Below are 21,807 nucleotides of genomic sequence, written 5' to 3'. Positions count from 1 at the left end.
CTGATTACCATCCTATCAAATCAATTTGAGCCTTTCTATATTTCTTGGCACTCTTAATTTTCATTTCAATTTACGAAAGTTCTTTTACTTTGACAGATATGTTTTGAAACAAAAGTTTTGAATTAAAAACAGTTTTTGAAAATATAAAGATTATTTATTTTGATTTGTGGACATCAATAAAAGGATTGAGACATGTGGTCCCAGTAATTCTGAAATCATGTGATTCCAACTAGACATGTTCATATTACTATCCTTATATGTATATGATGAAAAAATCTCCACAGGTGTCTTGGCAGTAATATTTCTCCAGCAGAGGTTGTGATTCTGGATATCCCCAGCTATGCTTCCTAGTTTTCCTCAAGAGATCATGCAAGAAATATTTCAAGAAGTTTATTCCCTTCACTTGGGGCATGAAGACTCCCCAGTTAATTGATCATGAAGACTCCCCAGTTTAATTGATCATGAAGACTCCCCGGTTAATTGATCATGAAGACTTTGATCCAGGTTTTAAGTTACAGATTTGGCCTATGGGATTACTACAGGTATTTCCCCAGTAATTTATTAAGGAGGGATCAGCAATGTCCCCAGCAGAGGATGAGAAGGAAGCTTTGATTTCCCCGAGCAGGAGTAATACAGAGGTCTCCATCCCTCAGCGAGTGAAGAAAGTTGATATTCAGAAACTACAGGGAATCTCCTGTTGTTCTCTGTCCATTCAATAGAAGGATATGTCTCCTCCTCAGTAATGTTTTGTAGTAAAGAAGAGTGTGTTGCATTTTAAGTAAATTCAAGAATTACAGGATTCCTCCTGAATTCTCATTTACATTCAAAGGTCAGACATCACTGTTCCCCGGCAGAGTCTCCTGGAGGAAAGATCTCGTAACCAGATATCAGACACCATAATCCCCTGCAGAGTCTTCAGATACAGAAAGTATCCATGATAATTAAAGCAAAAAAATCAAGGATAGATTTCCCCTATATTCTTATTCCCTGGAAAGATACCACCTATCCCCAGCGGACTTTATCCCCAGTGGAGTCTTCCAGAAGAATAATCCCTTCTGCATTATCAGCAAATTCAAGAATTGCAGGACTTCTCTTACAATATCATCTTATTTCCAGAGGATAACACCTTGTATCCCCAGCGGAGTCCTCAGAAAGGTCCAATCCTCATATACCTCACAAATTCAAGAACCACAAGGAATCTCCTGCATTTTTGAAGTAGAAGGCATCTCCATTCTTCTATGGAATCCTCAGCAGAGACAGACTTTTAAAGAAACCTGGATATGGTGCTCTTGTACCAATTCCCCAGCAAGTCTTTGTACTACTCCCCAGCGAGTCTCAGTGCAAATCTCCAGCAAGTCCTTATGCAGCTGTTAACATTTTTAGTTATTCCTAGTTTCGTCTGTCCATCATGCATTCATTACTAAATATTCATGCATATCTATGACATATCATGCTTGCATTCATATGCACCTTGTTTCCTTGTTTATATTGTGGGTTGAGTCAATCTCTCCATATAGAGTATCCTCATAAGCAGCAAAATACCTTTTATTGGTCATGTTCCCCACAAAGATTTATGCCTCGTGGAAGATGGTTGTTTCAGTTGTAAATCCTGATGAGTTCATTCCTCTTCAGTTGAAGTCTTGTTTGACCGTTTCATTCTAGTTCTATCCTAGTTTGAACCTCGTGTCTCCAGATAAAGCTTAGAAATTGCCAGTAAAAGAAGGCAACAATATAGTCTTTGTGACTCTCATTCAGTAAAACAGACATGACAATATATGTGTCCAAGTCCTTTATACCTTCATCTTTGAGTTGGTACCCGTTACAAACTTGAGTTACCTACATCCATGAGTGGTAACCTTTGTTATCCCTCGGATAAATTAATTACTATCTCCATCTATGAGTTGATAACATCCTCACAGAAAGTTCCATGGTTCTACCTGCAACTTTGAGCTGGTAGCGTGCTTTCGTCTTTGAGTTTAGCACAGATTCCTTTTGATTCCACCTTCGTCTTTGAGTTGGTGAAGTACCTGCAACTTTAAGCTGGTAATATGCATTCATCTTTGAGTTCGCACATTTTCCTGTGATTCCATCTTCGTCTTTGAGTTGATGGAGTACCTTCATCTATGAGTAGGGTATGTTTGATCCTTGTTGAACTGATAGTGTGCTTTCATCTTTGAGTCTGCACAGATAACTTCTGATTCCATCTTCGTCTTTGAGTTGATGGAGTACCTTCATCTATGAGTTAGGTACATTTTGTCCTTCCACCGTCATCTTTGAGTCGGTAATGATAAACAGCTCCAGGAGAATATGTTCTAAATTCTTTTAAACACCTTTGTCAATGAATCGGTGGTTGCCTTCAACTTTGAGTCGGCATTTCTCTGTCTACCTCATCAATGAGTTGGTAGTGTGCATTCAACTGTAAGTCTGCACAATGATCCTTAGATCTGATTCTTCATCTACACCATCATCAATGAGTTGGAATTTGATTTCCCTAGCAGTGTTATTATCAATCTTTTGAAGCTTGCCTTCAACTTTGAGTTGGCATGTCCTGTTTACCTCATCAATGAGTGGGTAGTGAGCTGTCAACCATGAGTTAACGCAGTTCGATTCTTATTATGCCTTTGTTATACCTTCATCCTCGAGTTGGTATTCATCTTTTTTGTTACCTCCATCTTTGAGTTGGTAATGTACTGTCACATCAGTACTCTTGTTATATTGATCTTTTCCCACTTTCATCTATGAGATAGTGATGTATCGTCAACATTGAGTCGATATCTCTTTTCCTCCTATTTTCCATCTATGAATAGGTAGTGAATCTTCCCCAGCTGAGTATTCTCAGTGTTTACCTTCATGCATTGAGTCGGTGTATGTCCTTCCCCAGTAGAGTTTGCACTCCTGTGTCTCTGTGTCTTTCTGTCTTTTGCATCATGCATACATGCATTTGCGGTCAAATTTTGTGGCGTTTGTCATATTTAATTACCTTACGCCATTCGATAGCCTCCGGCTATCTGGCCTAAGTTAATTAAATAGGGGCATCTGTCGCACCCCAAAATTTGACTTTGGCTTTGTTGAACACATCTTGATTAATCTCGTTGTCTCGTATTCATCTCAATTTCTTAAACTTCGCGTGACAACTGGTTTGATTAGGTTTTGTGTGTTTTCGTTGCTTACCGTGTTGTATTTCGTTGTTTTAGCAAAACCTGGCCGATATCGTTGCCTCGTATTTATCTCGCTTATCTCTTTTGTGCGTGGCATCGCTTCGATTAGGTTTTGTGCGTTTTTTTTAATTGTTTGTTTGTCGATATTTTGACTGTATTTCGAATATATTAGAGTTTTCGTATTGTCCGATTATTTGTGATTGTGTTTGTCAGCGTTTTCGTGATGTCGTGTTGATTTTATTATTGCCTAGGGTTGTTTATTTAATTACGTGTTGTGTCGTGTGGTTTAATCGAGTCTGTTTGAGTCGTGTTGTTGATTTTACTGGTTTACCGGTTTACTGGTTTATTGGTTTTATCAATTTGTCTGTGTTTTTATCGCGTTCGTGTCGCTCGGTTTTATCAATTTATCAAATTGTCATCGTTTTTATCGCGTTCGTGTCGCTCGATTTTATCGTATTTTAATAGTGTGCCGTTTAATATTATTTGTGCTTAATATTAATTGTGTTTAGTTATTAATTAATTTATTTAATTAGGATTAATATTATATTAGTTTATTATTATTATTATTATATAATATATAAATATATATTATTAATTTATGTTAGATATTTTTTAGGTTTCTTATTATTTAAGTAATCTAAATATATATTATTAATTTATGTTAGATATTTTTTAGGTTTCTTATTGTTTAAGTAATCTAAATATATATTATTAATTTATGTTAGATATTTTTTAAGTTTCTTATTGTTTAAGTAATCTAAATATATATTATTAATTTATGTTAGATATTTTTTAGGTTTCTTATTGTTTAAGTAATCTAAATATATATTATTAATTTATGTTAGATATTTTTTAGGTTTCTTATTGTTTAAGTAATCTAAATATATATATATATATATAGATGTGGTTAGTAAGAAAAAAAAAGAGGAGGTGGATCAGTAAGGAAAGAAACAGAGAATTGAAAAGAAATATTTTTCCAAAAGCATTACTGTATTTCACTTGTTCTTCATTTTCGGTAACCTAAAATCGTCCCGATTATTCACCGAAACACAAAACCGATTTCATATCTTTGAAGTTCGTTGAGTCCAGGTCACAAATATCCAAGGTTCATTTCATTCCGGCGTCGTTTCACCGATCAAAAGCGACGTTGAAGTCAGGTACTCACGAAGGCAGCCAGCACTGCGTCGGTGACGGTTTCCAGCTTTCGGTCGATCATTTGGACGATCAGAAGTTCATCCTCTTCACACAAGGTAATATTCTTCACTTATCTCTGAAATCGGCAAAATTCCGGCTTGCCGACATGTGTTTTAATATATTTATCTCTCTCTCTCTCTCTCTCTCTCTCTATATATATATATATATATATATTATATATATATATATATATATATTTGTCTAAATCTACATATATATTATTTTTGTCTACTATATATTTATTGTCTAATATATATATATATATAATATATATATATATAATATAATATATATATATATATATTACTTTTGTTTACTAAATATTGTTTATCTTTTATTATTATTTTGCATATATGTTTTATTTAAATATTAGTTAAATTAATTATTTGTTTAAATGTTTATTTTAATAAATGTTTATTTATATCAAATGTTTATTTTGTCTAAAGTAAATGTTTATATTGTTTTTTTATATTTGTTTATGTGGTTACTAATCGTTTCGTTTCAGTTTCAGCTCGATTAACTCCACTAACTATTCGTAATACTAACTATTCATAGCTAACTGTGTTGTAATAATTTACTTTCTCGCATTTTTTATGTTCTGTATTGTGTGTTTAATCGTATTGTTCACGTTTTATGTTAAAAAATCGAAAAATCCAAAAAAGAGAAACCCGATGCGATTCCAACGGTCGCCGTTTAAGAAACCCTTTTCACACACTCACAAGCTTACTCTTGGGCTTCCTTATAATGAGCCCATTTATGTATTGTTTCAGGGTTTAGGTTCATTCAAATCTTTTGCCAGCTTCGGCTTTTCAGTTTAAAAACATTTTCAAAAGGACGTGTCAGTCTCGAAGCCTCCCGCCTAGGTCGAGCAAGAGATGGCAAGACACGCCAATCTAAAATCAACAAAACAGAGTTTCCCCTTTTTTTTTGGGAGAACTACGTGGATTCTGATTTCTCCATTGCGCCTTGGAGATACGTAGGCATGAAGTCTACGACTTTATCGAGTCCAAAAGCAATAAAATCAAGTTCTTTTCTCATCTCCCCAATCAAACGATCAAAGCGAAAAAAGCAAAGCATTCACATAAACATAAGCAAAAAGGTTCCTGTGGAGTACCACAGATGTAGAGGGTGCTAATACCTTCCCTTTGCATAACCAACCCCCGAACCCGTAACTCTAAAGGGATTTATCGTTATTTTCCCTTCCTCTTATTGGATAAAATAAAAGACGGTGGCGACTCTTGCATTTAAAATATTTTTCAAACGGGTTAAGTTCAATCAATACTTAATCTCGTGAAAAATCCCGCCGCGACACTGTGGAGGGACGACCGTTAATTCTGTACTTGACGGTCCTCGAGGGGTCTATGGGGTGCGTATTGGGGCAGCATGACGAGTCTGGTCGAAAAGAGCACGCCATATACTACCTTAGCAAAAAGTTTACCGACTGTGAAACCAGATATTCACTGCTCGAGAAAACTTGTTGTGCTTTGGTCTGAGCTGCTCGCCGACTAAGGCAGTATATGCTGGTTCATACCACTTTATTGATTTCTAAGATGGATCTGATCAAGTACATATCAGAAGAAGCCAGCATTGACCGGATGGGTTGCGAGATGGCAAATGATTGTGACTGAGTATGATATACAGTATACTTCTCGGAAAGCAATCAATGGGAGTGTATTGTCTGATTATCTCGCCCAGCAACCCGTAGAGGATTATCAACCGATGAAGTTTGGAGTTCCCTGATGAGGACATCGAGGTTCTCAAATCGGAAGATTGTGAAGAACCGATCCCTGAGGAGGGGCCTGACCCTGAATCCGAACGGATTCTGATGTCTGATGGGGCCATTAACATGAATGGAAGTGGAGTTGGTGCTGCTTTGGTTACGCCAAAGGGATCCCACGTTCCTTTTGTTACCCGGCTAACGGTCGAATGCACCGACAGTGTGGCTGAGTACGAAGCTGGTATTCTGGGTATTGTACCTCGGTGCGTCTACTGGGGCAACGCCTTTCTCACTTGTATATGGGATGGAAGCGGTGCTACCGGTTGAGGTTCAAATTCCCTCTTTGAGAGTCCTGATGGACGTGAAATTGCAAGAGGCTGAATGGGCAAAGAGTCGGTACGAAGATTTGAGCCTGATTGAGGAAAAGAGGCTGGCGGCCATCTGTCATGGGCAGTTATACCAGCAGCGGATGAAGCGTGCTTTTGACCGAAAGGTACGACCTCGTGTGTATCACGTGGGCGATATGGTGTTGAAAAAGATCCTTCCTCCTCCGAACGATCGTAGGGGCAAGTGGAAACCCAATTATGAAGGTCCATACGTGGTCAAAAAGGTTTTCTCTGACGGAGCCTTGTTGTTGACGACCATGGATGATGAGGATTTTCCATCCCCTGTGAATGCGGACGCAGTTTAAAAATACTTCGTATAAAGAGACCCGCTGGACGAAAAGAATAAAATAGTCCAGGCAAAAATGGGCATCCCGGCGAACCAAGAAAAAAAATGAATGAAAAAGGTTCGGGCAAAAATTAGGGATAAAAAGAAAAAACTGTACACCCGTGTCATACCCCAAAATTTGCCCATTAATATTTCAAGACATTTTTCAGGGCACTCCGACTCATTTTATGACACTGATCTTAAAGGAACAAAGGCCCAGCTCACGAGTGGCCCAATCCAGAAAATGGCCCAAACTGGCCTGCTCGCTAGGCGAGCAAATCCTTCGCCTAGCGAACGTTCGCTGCACGCTCGCCTAGCGAACGTTCGCTACACGCTCGCCTAGCGAAGCTGACAGATAACAGAAAATTCTGGGCTGCACTCTGAGCCCATTAGGTCATGAAAAAAAGGCATTATAAATACCACAACTCCAGTCAGAAAAAGGGAGGACGAAAAAGGACGAAAGGAGAACCCTAGCAAGCAAACCCTAGCGCTCACAGACGGAAAACCCTGGAGGCTAACCCTGAGAATTCCGAGTAACCCTGAAGGAAAAGCCGGCGGCAGCAAGGTCACTTCCGCTTAATTCGATCCGATCGACCAATTCAAGGTTACAATTCGATTACAAACAGGTTGGCATTGCTATTACTACCTTATGTTCTTAATTTGCATATGGTATCATGATTGAATTTATGAAACTATCTTAATTTTTACATATGAATTTAAGTATGCATGAACATCTGAATGTCTAACCACATAATCTCTGTAATGGATGCTATAAGGTGTGAAGCTTGCTGACATTATGCTGTTATCAAAACCAGAATCCGCAGCCGCTCGCTAGCACATCGCTAAGCGAGCATGCAGCGAGTATTTGCTAAGCCTTCGCTAGGCGAGGCAGCGGCGACCGGGACAGTCGCTGATTTTTCTGTTCTGTCCTTTGCTAACCTGTCATGTTTTTATCATAGCCATGCATTGTTTATCTGACCCTACTGCTGTTCTGGTTTCTTTTGCGGTGCAATCCTTGATTGCATCCTGACTTGGTACTCTAACCCGTTTGCTGAATTTTGTAAAGGTTCACCTTTCCCAGGAAAAGATTGCTGTCTAGGTCTTCCACTTTATTTGTGGGATACCCTTGTGGAGTTTCACCCTAAATTACCTAATTAATTTTAATGTATTAATTTTAATGTGGAGATTCATCCTAATTACCTAATCGATTGTAAAATACGGCCTCTAAATATGTGATCTTGGACCTCTCTTTTGCCTTACGATATTACGGTACCACGGTCATGTCCCGCGAATGTGGGGATGCACTTAGCAATGGCCCTTCGATTAAATCATCATAAAATAAATCATAGTCCCTCGGATGTTGCCTTCGAATATATGATTTTGTCCCTCGATGACCCTTCGGTGTAGCCTACGGTTAAATGATGATCGTCCCTTCAAATGCTAAGGTATCCTTACAACTGTTGCCTTCAATGACCTATCGATGACCCTACAATGACCCTTTTACATCCAAAGGATAAAACTACTTACTTCTCAATAGTAAGGACAATTTTACCCTCATAAGGATAGGAAATGCCCATAACGACCTTAGGAAGGTATAACTCTCAATTACTGGATCATAACCTAAAACATTTTCCACCCCTCACACTTTGCAAGTCCTAGAAAATCACCACTTGGTATACATTCATACTAGAATCATTACCAAGTTATATTTTTCTAAACCGTTTTTCAAAATCAAACGAGATAACTACTTTGTATACATTCATACGAGAATCATTACAAAGTTAAACTCTCTTTTCAAAACATTTTTAAACAATTCACCAACACTTTTCAGACAAAAATATGAGTGATCCAGCAATTAAGAGCCCATGGATAACCATGGATACAAAGGGTGCTAATACCTTCCCTTTGTATAATGTACCTCCCGAACCTAAGAATCTAAATTAAGGTCTTTCCTGTTCTTTTCCACCTTTCCTTATTGGATAAAAGAAAAGTCGGTGGCGACTCTTGCTATCCGCGACATTGCGATAAAAAGCAAAATACCCCAAGTCAGTTCACCGTATGACAGAACTGGCGACTCTGCTGGGGATACTTTAAAAAGAGAGGTTACCTTAAAAAACAAGATCACTTATTTAAAATTGTCTGATTTACTTTTAAGGGATTGCTTGGGTATTCTTGAGTGAAAGATCCTACACCCGGATCTAGTGTACCTTAGGTAAGTAGCAATAGATCATCACGACTATCCGGCGTATACTAGAATGGTTAAAATGATGGCTACGGTTAATGTGACACTTTGGATATCCTGATGTTCCTCATGTTCACTTGAGGAAAAATTTGGCTTCCGCGTGGTGTCATTAAAGCATTAACCAGACCTTTAGAACCCTAATTGACTCATCCTGGCCATTAGAAAGTAGTGAGATAACTGACTTCGGTTCCGACTGGGGTTGGTTGAGACTCGATACTACACTCTTTGAGATTGGACTTTAGGGAAGCTTCGGTCAACCACTTGGTGTTGCACTGAAGCGGACTTAAAGGAAGGTCGGTGATTTGAGATCCTTCTAGAACCCGGTTACTATTCTAGGACAGGTTGAACCAACTAAACTTCAGTGGGGAGGGTACTTACCTATGGAACTCATGCAAGCCTTAAAACTTAGGAGTGATTGTTGTGTGACTTGCTTGTGTCTGTTTACATAACATCATAACATAATAACATCATAACATCATGACATCATAACATTGTACTAACCATTTCAAGGACTTAGGGATTTAACTTTGCTCTGTTTTGTAAGGCTATGGCTCCCAGGAAGACCATCCGGATCAATTTTGTAGCAATCTCTCCTCAACTGAAGAATTTAGTGTCAGAGCTCCCCGATCATGCCCAGTTCATCAAGAAACACGGTTCTCTCCTCAATTTGGTTACCACTGGTTTCAAAGAAGATATGATGAGAGTTTTATTCCAGTTCTTCGACCCTAAACATCATTGCTTCACATTCCCAGATTATCAGTTGGTACCCACATTAGAAGAGTTCTCCAGGCTGCTTGGGATACCTATCCTTGATCAAATACCTTTCAGTGGTTTGGAAAAGATTCCGAAGCCTGAAGAAGTGGCCGCGGCTTTACACATGACGAAGTCCGATATTGAAACCAATTGCGTAACAAGAAGTGGAGTTAAGGGTTTACTTGCCAAGCTTCTGATAAATAAGGCCCGAGAATTCTTAAAAGTTATGAATGTCCGTGCTTTCGAAGACATCCTGGCATTGCTAATCTATGGCTTGGTGTTATTCCCTAATCCAGACCAATTCATAGACATGAATGCTATCAAGATATTTCTCACTCATAACCCTGTACCTACCTTGCTGGGAGACACTTTGCATTCCCTCCACACTCGTACCATGAAGAAGCAAGGGACTCTCATGTGCTGCATACCTTTGTTGTCTAGGTGGTTTATTTCGCACCTTCCTCAATCAGTCTTGAAGAACGAGCAAAATTTGAAATGGTCTCAAAGGATAATGTCGCTCTCCCACCCAGACATCTGTTGGTGTCCTCAGTTCAAGGAAAATGTTACCATCATTGACCGTTGTGGCGAGTTCCCTAATGTACCACTCCTAGGAATAAGAGGAGGTATTACTTATAATCCTGCTTTGGCTCTGCGACAGTTTGGTTGTGCTCGAAGAGATGGTCCACATGAAATGATCATCGAAGGAATTGTGTTCGACTATGACAACGATTCCCAAGGCCTCCGTCAAAGATTTGTACGAGCTTGGGGCATGGTAAAGAGAGGTACGTTAGGACAGAAAAATTCTATTCCTATGGAACCTTATCTCAGATGGGTACGCGCCAGAGCTCATGAACTTGTCATGCCATATCTTGCAATCGGACCTCAGATTGTCGAACCTGAAGCTGAAGGAGGTGCTCCTCAGATCATTCCTTATCCAAATATGCCTACCAATGTTGAGGAACTAAAGAGATCCTGGATCCAGTTGAGAGAAGAAAGGGATATTTTCGAGACTCAGTTCGTCGCAGAAAGGAAGAAAGTGTTAGAACTTACCAGTCAGCTTAATGAGGAACGAAGACTCAATGCGTATCTTCGCCCAAAAAGAAGTCGCCCCTGGGAGACTTGAGCTTTCATTGTATTTTTATTATTATTCCTCTTGTAATGAACATTGATCAAAGAAATTAGCAATAAACATTTCTCTCTTGTTGGTGATTTACGCAAAGTTAAATTCCAAAAGTCCTTGAAAACATTTCATGCATTGCATAACATAACATAACACTGCATAACAGGTATTCTACAAGTTCAGTGTTCTCATGGTCTTCATTACAAATAGAAAAATGGATCTCGAACAAACTGTCAAAGATCTCCAGACTCAGAATGCTCAATTCAAGGAGATGATGCTAAGCCTATCCAAGGGGCAGGAGGAGCTGAAGGCTCTTTTGCTCGAAAAGAAGAAAGACAAGAAAGCTGTGAGTTTCATTAACCCGGGAAGAAGGCGTAAAGGACAGGCCGCAGGAGTCAAGTTTGGAATCCCGAATGGTCCAGAAGAGGGGGCGGAGAATGATTCGGAGGAAGAGAATGCTGATTTCTCCAACCCTGAGGATGACGATGAAGATTATGAAAATGAACAGTACTCTCCAAGAGATGATAAGTACAAGTTGCTGGAAGAACGTATGCTAGCTATGGAGGGTCAGAAGGCGCCCGGTCTGGATTTCGAAAGTTTGGATCTGGTCTCCGATGTGACCATTCCTCGCAAATTCAAAATCCCCATTTTCACTAAGTACGATGGTGCATCTTGTCCTCAGATGCATCTGAGAGCTTATGTGAGAAAGATTCAGCCGCATACCACTGACAGGAAGCTATGGATCCATTTCTTCCAAGAGAGCCTGTCTGGCACACAGTTGGAATGGTATTATCAGCTCGAGAGCTCTGACATCCGCACCTGGACTGATTTAGCAACAGCTTTCTATAAACAGTACCAGTATAACTCTGAACTAGCACCTACCCGGCTACAGTTGCAGAATATGACTATGGGATCTAAAGAAAGCTTTAAAGAATATGCTCAAAAGTGGAGAGATTTGGCTGGCAGAGTCAAACCCCCTATGACTGACAGAGAATTGGTGGACATGTTCATGGGCACACTGACCGGCCCATTCTACAGCCATCTACTGGGAAGTTCTTCATCAGGTTTCACTGAACTTATATTAACAGGTGAACGTGTTGAAAGCGGCATCCGAAGTGGAAAGATACAGGCGGCTACCTCTGCAAGCACCAAAAGGTCCTATCAGGGGAGGAACGAATCAAATGCTGTGTACGGTCAAAAGGGTCGTAACAAGAAAAACCGTGACCACGACATTGGAGCAGTTACGATTGCAGCACCACCATCTCAAAACTTCCAGCCCAAACAAGACAGGCCAAAAAGGCAGTTCATCAGGATCAATATGACCTTGGCACAGGCACTGCAGGGAATGCTAAAGGCAAATTTGATCACCCTTAGAGATCCTCCTACAAATCCCAACACTACCTCTTCTCGTTATAATCCCAATGCCAGGTGTGCACATCACTCCGATATCCCCGGGCATGATACAAACGATTGCTGGTCATTGAAGAATAAGATTCAGGACATGATCGAAGCTGGAGAAATTGAGTTTGAGCCTCCGGAGACTCCTAATGTCATCACTGCTCCTATGCCTAACCATGACAAGACTGTTAATGCTATGGATGACGATTCTCACATTTCCAATGTGGCGGACTTAACATCTCCTCTCCCGATCATAAAGAGGAATTTATTGCAAGCTGGTTTATTTCCAGGTTGTGCTGAAGATTGCAATCTCTGCATACTCCGGCCCGAGGACTGTTTGAAATTGAAGAATGGTATTCAACGGCTGATGGACGATCGTACAGTTCTCTTCGAAAGGATTCCTAAGGCGGAAAACCCTATTGAAGAAATATCTGTGATTGCTAGGTCCAAAGTTCCAGTGAAGATTACCGCTACCAGGGCGCCTGTGAAGATTACGGCTGAGCCCAGGGTTGCTCCCCTAATCATCACTGCACCTGGCCCGATCCCGTATTCCTCAAGCAAAGCTATTCCGTGGAATTATGGCGGTGATGTTTACGTCCATGGCGTGAAGCAAGTGGATAATGCTGCTAATACTAGCGGCATTGTTGGGACTAGTAAAATTACTCGAAGCGGAAGGATCTTCTCTCCAGAAATCTCACCTCCTGTCCTTGAAACTCGAGGAAAGGAACCAGTCAATCCTTCTCAGTCAGAGACACCGGTCGAAGTTACTCCCGAAGATGTTGCCAAACAAGAAATGGAAGAAGTGCTGAAAATCATTCGCAAGAGTGATTTTGATGTTGTAGAACAGTTGGGGCATACCCCGTCTAAGATCTCGATGTTATCCTTGCTGTTATCTTCTGAACCTCATGCCAATGCATTGATAAAATTCTTGAAGACCGCTCATGTACCTCAGGAGACATCTGTCGATCAGTTCGAACATTATGTTGCTCACTTGGCTGTTGACAATGGCCTAGGCTTTTCCGACGCTGATCTGACACCAGCAGGAAAGAATCACAATAAAGCCCTGCATATCTCCATTGAGTGTAGGGGAATCACTTTGTCTCATGTGTTGATCGATAATGGCTCTTCCTTGAATGTGCTGCCGACAGCTGTGCTGGATAAGCTGGATTGTAAAAGCATTGAACTGAAACCTAGTGACATTGTGGTACGTGCTTACGATGGTGCGAAGAGTGTTGTCCATGGCGAAGTAGTCCTTCCTATCAAGATAGGACCTCAAGTCTTCAACACTACCTTCCATGTAATGAACATTCGTCCTGCCTATTCCTGCTTACTGGGACGCCCTTGGATTCATGGGGCAGGTGCTGTAGCCTCGTCTCTCCATCAAAAGTTGAGGTATCCCACAAAGGGCAAAATTGTCACCGTGTGTGGAGAAGAAGAGTACATTGTCAGTAGTGTGCATACCTTCAGATACGTCGAGATGGATGGTGAATTCATTGAGACTCCTTGTCAGTCATTTGAAGTAGTTCCTCCGACCAATCCTGTCCTTAAGCCAACTCCCTGTGTACCCAAGGTTATTCGTGCTCCTCCTGCTATGATTTCTCTGAAGGACGCTCAAGCCGTGGTTGAAGATGGTGGTCGTACTGGCTGGGGTCAATTGATCGACGTACCGTACAAGTCTGACAAATTTGGCCTGGGGTTCAGCTCTAACAAGAGTCAAATTAATGCTGTAGAAGATGCTGATAGAGATTGCGACCTGGATAGCTGGATTTTCCCAACAATTGGCGACGGACTCAATAATTGGAAGGCTGAAGACACTATCCCGATTTCCTTTAGTTAGGAGTAATTGTTATTGTCTATTTTGGTGTTGCAAATTTTTGTTTTTTTTACAAATGAACTTCTCCAAGCGTTGTGTCTATGCCCGGGGCACAATAGCTAATTTGTTAAGGGTTTTGTCATTTTCATAAGCATATTCATATTCAATAAATCAATGGATTTTTTGCATTCAAATATTGCGCTCTTTGTCTTTTCTGTCATCTTCCAAACAAGCTATGTTTTCTTACACACACTCACGTAACGAATTGCAGATCCATACCCACTCTGGATCCTGTTGATAATAGTTCTACTACTGTTCATTATGACTTTGAAAATCCGATCTACCAAGCCGAGGATGGAAGTGTGGAAGATTGTGAAGTACCTGGAGAACTTGCCAGACTGTTACTGCAGGAAGAGAGGACTATACAGCCGCACGAGGAGTCAGTTGAGATTGTAAATCTGGGTACCGAAGTAGACAAGAAAGAAGTCAAAATAGGAGCAGGCTTGGAAAACAGTGTCAAAAGAAGGTTGATTCAGATGTTGCATGACTATGTAGAGATTTTTGCTTGGTCTTATGAAGACATGCCAGGACTGAATACCGATATAGTAGTGCATCGACTGCCAACGAGGGAAGAATGTCGTCCTGTTAAGCAAAAGGTTCGTCGCATGCGTCCTGAAATGTCTGAGAAAATCAAAGCCGAGGTGATGAAACAATTTGATGCAGGTTTTCTGGCTGTTACTTCTTATCCTCAATGGGTTGCTAATGTGGTACCAGTGCCAAAGAAGGATGGTAAGGTGCGAATGTGTGTAGATTACCGAGACCTGAATAAAGCGAGTCCCAAGGATGACTTTCCACTCCCGCACATTGATGTTCTGGTAGATAACACCGCTTAACACAAGGTATTCTCATTCATGGATGGATTCTCAGGTTATAACCAGATTAAGATGGCGCCTGAGGACATGGAGAAAACTACGTTTGTAACGCAATGGGGCACGTTCTGTTATAAAGTAATGCCATTTGGTTTAAAGAATGCAGGGGCAACGTACCAGCGTGCTATGATGGTTTTGTTCCATGATATGATCCATCATGAAATAGAAGTGTATGTGGATGACATGATAGCCAGATCTCATACTGAGGGAGAGCATCTCGATCATTTATACAAACTGTTCGAGAGGTTGAAGAAATACAAGTTGAGGTTGAACCCGAACAAATGCACCTTTGGAGTAAGATCCGGCAAACTCTTGGGCTTTATTGTCAGTGGTAAAGGGATTGAGGTTGACCCGGCTAAGGTGAGGGCTATTCAAGAAATGCCAGTTCCCCGTACAGATAAAGAGGTCAGAGGATTCTTGGGACGTTTGAATTATATTGCCCAATTTATCTCCCACTTGACTGCTACTTGCAAACCCCTCTTCAAACTACTGAGGAAAAATCAAGAGATGATATGGAATGAGGAATGTCAAGAAGCTTTTGACAAAATCAAGAAGTATCTTCAAGAACCTCCAATTCTGATGCCACCAGTTGAAGGAAGACCTCTAATCATGTATTTAACCGTGTTAGAAAATTCAATGGGGTGCGTGTTGGGACAACATGACGAGTCTGGTCGAAGAGAGCATACCATATACTACCTTAGCAAAAAGTTTACCGACTGTGAAACAAGATACTCACTGCTCGAGAAAACTTGCTGTGCTTTGGCCTGGGCTGCTCGCCGACTAAGACAATACATGTTGAATCATACCACTTTATTGATTTCTAAGATGGATCCTATCAAATACATATTTGAGAAACCTGCCCTCTCTGGAAAAATAGCAAGATGGCAGATGATTTTAACAGAGTATGATATCCAGTATACTACCCAGAAAGCAATCAAAGGAAGCGTGCTAGCCGATCATTTGGCTCATCAAGCGGTGGACGATTACCAATCTATGAATTTTGAGTTCCCAGATGAGGATGTCATGCTTGTTACTGATTATGAAAAACCTGGACCAGATGAAGGACCTGAACTGGGATCCCGATGGACTATGGTGTTTGATGGATCTTCTAATGCATTGGGCCACGGTTTTGGGGTTGTAATTATTTCTCCCAGGGGTTACCATACACCTTTCACTGCTAGACTATGTTTTCATTGTACCAATAATATGGCTGAGTATGAAGCATGTATTTTGGGACTCAAGGCTGCTATAGACCGGCGAATCAAGTTTTTGAGTGTGTACGGAGACTCAACATTAGTAATCAGTCAGATCAAAGGAGAATGGGACACTAAACATCCGAATCTCATCCCTTATCGAGAGCGGGTGATGACATTAATCCCATACTTTGAAGAGATTACATTTGAACATATTCCTCGGGAAGAAAATCAGTTGGCGGACGCATTGGCTACCATGTCATCTATGTTCAGAGTCAGGTGGGACAGTGAAGCTCCCAGGATCACCATTGAACGATTAGATGAACCAGCACATTGTTATGAACTTAATACTGAGGGAGTAGAGGAGAAACCTTGGTTCCACGAAGTAAAAAGATATTTAGAAGCTCAGGAATACCCTGAAGGGGCATCCATCAATGACAGAAAATTCCTGAGGAAGTTCTCCGCTAAGTTCTTTCAGAGTAATGGAATATTATACAAGCGTAATCATGACTCAACTTTGCTTCGCTGTGTGGATAAAAAGGAAGCAGAAAAGATTATGGGAGATATGCACGACGGTATTTTTGGGACTCATTCTAGTGGACATACGATGGCCAAGAAGATTCTGAGATCAGGGTATTATTGGTCTACCATGGAAGCTGATTGCCACCATCACTCCAGAACCTGTCACAAGTGCCAGATATATGCGGATAAAGTACATGCACCTCCTGCTCCATTGAACGTGTTGACAGCACCTTGGCCCTTTGCAATGTGGGGCATTGATATGATTGGAGAGATTAAACCTACTGCTTCTAACGGGCATCGTTTCATCCTTGTTGCTATTGATTACTTTACAAAGTGGGTAGAGGCCGCCTCATTTGCTTCTGTCACCAAGAATGTGGTGGCACGGTTCATCAAGAATAGTCTTATTTGTCGGTATGGTATCCCTGAAAGGATTATCACCGACAATGGTACTAATTTGAACAACAAGATGATTACTGAACTCTGCACGCGGTTCAACGTAAAGCACCATAACTCTTCTCCGTACCGACCAAAGATGAATGGCGCTGTAGAAGCTGCTAATAAGAATATCAAGAAGATCATACAAAAGATGACGGTGACGTACAAAGACTGGCATGAGATGTTACCGTTTGCTCTTCACGGTTATCGCACTTCAGTACGCACTTCGACAGGAGCAACTCCTTTCTCTTTAGTCTACGGAATGGAAGCCGTTTTACCAGTGGAAGTTCAGATTCCCTCTCTAAGAATCATGAAAGAGACGGGCTTAGATGAAGAGGAATGGATTCAGACTCGACTCGATCAGATAAACTTGATTGATGAGAAGAGACTTGCGGTTGTTTGTCATGGACAGATATATCAGAAGCGCATGACCCAGGCATTTAACAAAAGAGTCAAGAGACAGGTGTATCAAATTGGCGACTTGGTGGTAAAGCGCATCACTCTACCACAAGGTGATCCCAGAGGCAAATGGATTCCCATGTATGAAGGGCCGTTTGTAGTTAAGAAGGTATTCTCTGGTGGAGCCATGATACTAGCTACAATGGACGGCAAAGACTTCCCGCATCCCGTGAACACAGACATAGTCAAAAAAATACTACGCATAAAAGAGACCTGCTAGGTCGACGTACCTGGGCAAAAGTAAGGGCATCCCGGCGAACCAAAAAGGTTCGGGCAAAAATTAGGGATAAACATAAAAAAAAAATGTGCACCCGGCAAGTCGAAAACCTGAAAAGGCGGCTTGGGCAAAAAGGGGTATCCTGGTGGATTGAAAACCTGAAGAGGCGGTCCAGGCAAAAATTAGGGATTAAAGCGTATGACTATGTCCCATTCTCAGACAGCTTCATCCAAGTTCAAAGGACAGAACAAGCTAATCACTTCTATCCGACACCAGGAGATGAGATGCTTGAAGACATAATGGCAGTAGTGGAATTAAAGTCAATAGGACGTTTTCGGCATAGCTTTCTCTTTGTTTTCTTGACAATTTCCTCTTACTAGGATTTTTGTCTCCTTGTACATAAATTGCCTGTTTATAGGCCCTCTTTCGAAATCAATATAATTTTAGTTTTAAAAAAAAAATGCTTTTGTTTTACTTTTTCTGTTTTGTTTGCATAAACGTCCATTGATTTAATTTGAATTGATATATGCATTTGAATATGATCGATGTTTATCAAAATACATGCATAAAACGGAAATAGCAATTACAAAAGACTTTAGGATCGTGGATAAGGTCGAACCATGCTTTCCAACAAGTCCGGTTACAAATCCTGTCCCCCAACAAAAAACTGGCTACTTCCAGAAGAGGTCGGCATCACCAGACAGACTGGTCATTTCTTCTATCCCCAGCCAGGCTTCTGTTGAACATTTCTACCATCAGACAGAAATCAAGCATCGCCGGCTAAGAAAGGGTCATCGATACCAGTATCTCCCAACCAGAAGATTGAGATTTGTTTTCCCCAGTAGAGTCCTCTGGAAGAACTTTTCGGATGCATAATTCATTCATTACATCAGTTCACAGCATACGCATGCATACATCGTTCGCAGTTATTTTCGAAAGCATAAAACATCTCATGCATCATGACATGGCATGAAGCTAACTTTATTTTTCAGGTTAATTATTCCCCTGATACAGTCAAAACAAAGGTCCATTCAGACGGACATCCTCATCAATTACGTTCAGGATTCAACTACATCTTTCAGATATACTCCATGTCAACATTCATTCTGACATCCTCCTAACGATGACATCTATAAGCCCATCCCAGACATTTATTGCAAATACAACATATACAAATACTATCAGATATAGCCTAGCGTACGATTCATTCTGATTCAGCTCAACATATGACTCTTTCAACTCAGATGCGATCTAACGTACGATCCATTCCGACCTTCAACAACTCCAATACGGTCTAGCATACGACCCATTTGGACCTTCAAGGCCTCAAATGCTACCTAGCATACGGTACATTCTGAAGTGTAGTCTGGCGTATGACTACCCCCTTCATCATCAGGTACAGCCTAACGGACGGCTCAGTCTACAACTCAGATACGATCTAGCATACGATCCATTCTGATCCTTCACCCCCAGTAACGATACAGCCTAACGGACGGCTCGTTCCGCAACTCAGATACGATCTAGCGTACGATCCATTCTGATCCTTTATCCCCAGCAGTGTATGACTCATTCGGATTCTTATCTCATTTTGATTCGGCACAACATATTACTCCTCCAACAATACGGTCTAGCGTATGACCCATTCAGATCTTCATTCCTCAGATACTACCTAGCGTACGGTACATCCCGAGGTGTAGTCTAGCGTACGACTACTTTTCGTCAGATACAGCCTAACAGACGGCCCATTCTGCAACTCAGATACGATCTAGCGTATGATCCATTCTGATCTGTTATCCCCAGCGGCGTATGACCCATTCTAACTCTCCAGTGAAGTCGACGGCCTAATGAATGACTCACTATACGGTCTAGCGTATGACCCAGTGACACCCATGACTTCAGATATCTTCTAACGTACGACGTACTCTGAAGCTCTCATCATCAAACTTCCTAGATGGCATCTTTAAACCCATCTCCATCAAGACTAACTAATTGACAAGTGCAAATTTTTGGGGCATCCTAAGTGTTCAATAATCTTCCACCTCCAGACCACGAATGGCGTACATACCATTCTGATTCTCTCGGTTCAAGAATATTGAACAGGGGCAACTGTCATACCCCAAAATTTGCCCATTAATATTTCAAGACATTTTTCAGGGCACTCCGACTCATTTTATGACACTGATCTTAAAGGAACAAAGGCCCAGCTCACGAGTGGCCCAATCCAGAAAATGGCCCAAACTGGCCTGCTCGCTAGGCGAGCAAATCCTTCGCCTAGCGAACGTTCGCTGCACGCTCGCCTAGCGAACGTTCGCTACACGCTCGCCTAGCGAAGCTGACAGATAACAGAAAATTCTGGGCTGCACTCTGAGCCCATTAGGTCATGAAAAAAAGGCATTATAAATACCACAACTCCAGTCAGAAAAAGGGAGGACGAAAAAGGACGAAAGGAGAACCCTAGCAAGCAAACCCTAGCGCTCACAGACGGAAAACCCTGGAGGCTAACCCTGAGAATTCCGAGTAACCCTGAAGGAAAAGCCGGCGGCAGCAAGGTCACTTCCGCTTAATTCGATCCGATCGACCAATTCAAGGTTACAATTCGATTACAAACAGGTTGGCATTGCTATTACTACCTTATGTTCTTAATTTGCATATGGTATCATGATTGAATTTATGAAACTATCTTAAGTTTTACATATGAATTTAAGTATGCATGAACATCTGAATGTCTAACCACATAATCTCTGTAATGGATGCTATAAGGTGTGAAGCTTGCTGACATTATGCTGTTATCAAAACCAGAATCCGCAGCCGCTCGCTAGCACATCGCTAAGCGAGCATGCAGCGAGTATTTGCTAAGCCTTCGCTAGGCGAGGCAGCGGCGACCGGGACAGTCGCTGATTTTTCTGTTCTGTCCTTTGCTAACCTGTCATGTTTTTATCATAGCCATGCATTGTTTATCTGACCCTACTGCTGTTCTGGTTTCTTTTGCGGTGCAATCCTTGATTGCATCCTGACTTGGTACTCTAACCCGTTTGCTGAATTTTGTAAAGGTTCACCTTTCCCAGGAAAAGATTGCTGTCTAGGTCTTCCACTTTATTTGTGGGATACCCTTGTGGAGTTTCACCCTAAATTACCTAATTAATTTTAATGTATTAATTTTAATGTGGAGATTCATCCTAATTACCTAATCGATTGTAAAATACGGCCTCTAAATATGTGATCTTGGACCTCTCTTTTGCCTTACGATATTACGGTACCACGGTCATGTCCCGCGAATGTGGGGATGCACTTAGCAATGGCCCTTCGATTAAATCATCATAAAATAAATCATAGTCCCTCGGATGTTGCCTTCGAATATATGATTTTGTCCCTCGATGACCCTTCGGTGTAGCCTACGGTTAAATGATGATCGTCCCTTCAAATGCTAAGGTATCCTTACAACTGTTGCCTTCAATGACCTATCGATGACCCTACAATGACCCTTTTACATCCAAAGGATAAAACTACTTACTTCTCAATAGTAAGGACAGTTTTACCCTCATAAGGATAGGAAATGCCCATAACGACCTTAGGAAGGTATAACTCTCAATTACTGGATCATAACCTAAAACATTTTCCACCCCTCACACTTTGCAAGTCCTAGAAAATCACCACTTGGTATACATTCATACTAGAATCATTACCAAGTTATATTTTTCTAAACCGTTTTTCAAAATCAAACGAGATAACTACTTTGTATACATTCATACGAGAATCATTACAAAGTTAAACTCTCTTTTCAAAACATTTTTAAACAATTCACCAACACTTTTCAGACAAAAATATGAGTGATCCAGCAATTAAGAGCCCATGGATAACCATGGATACAAAGGGTGCTAATACCTTCCCTTTGTATAATGTACCTCCCGAACCTAAGAATCTAAATTAAGGTCTTTCCTGTTCTTTT

The sequence above is a fragment of the Lathyrus oleraceus genome, chromosome 2, assembly GCF_024323335.1.
Source record: "Lathyrus oleraceus cultivar Zhongwan6 chromosome 2, CAAS_Psat_ZW6_1.0, whole genome shotgun sequence".
Classification (NCBI taxonomy): domain Eukaryota; kingdom Viridiplantae; phylum Streptophyta; class Magnoliopsida; order Fabales; family Fabaceae; genus Lathyrus; species Lathyrus oleraceus.
This window is presented reverse-complemented; position numbering follows the sequence as displayed.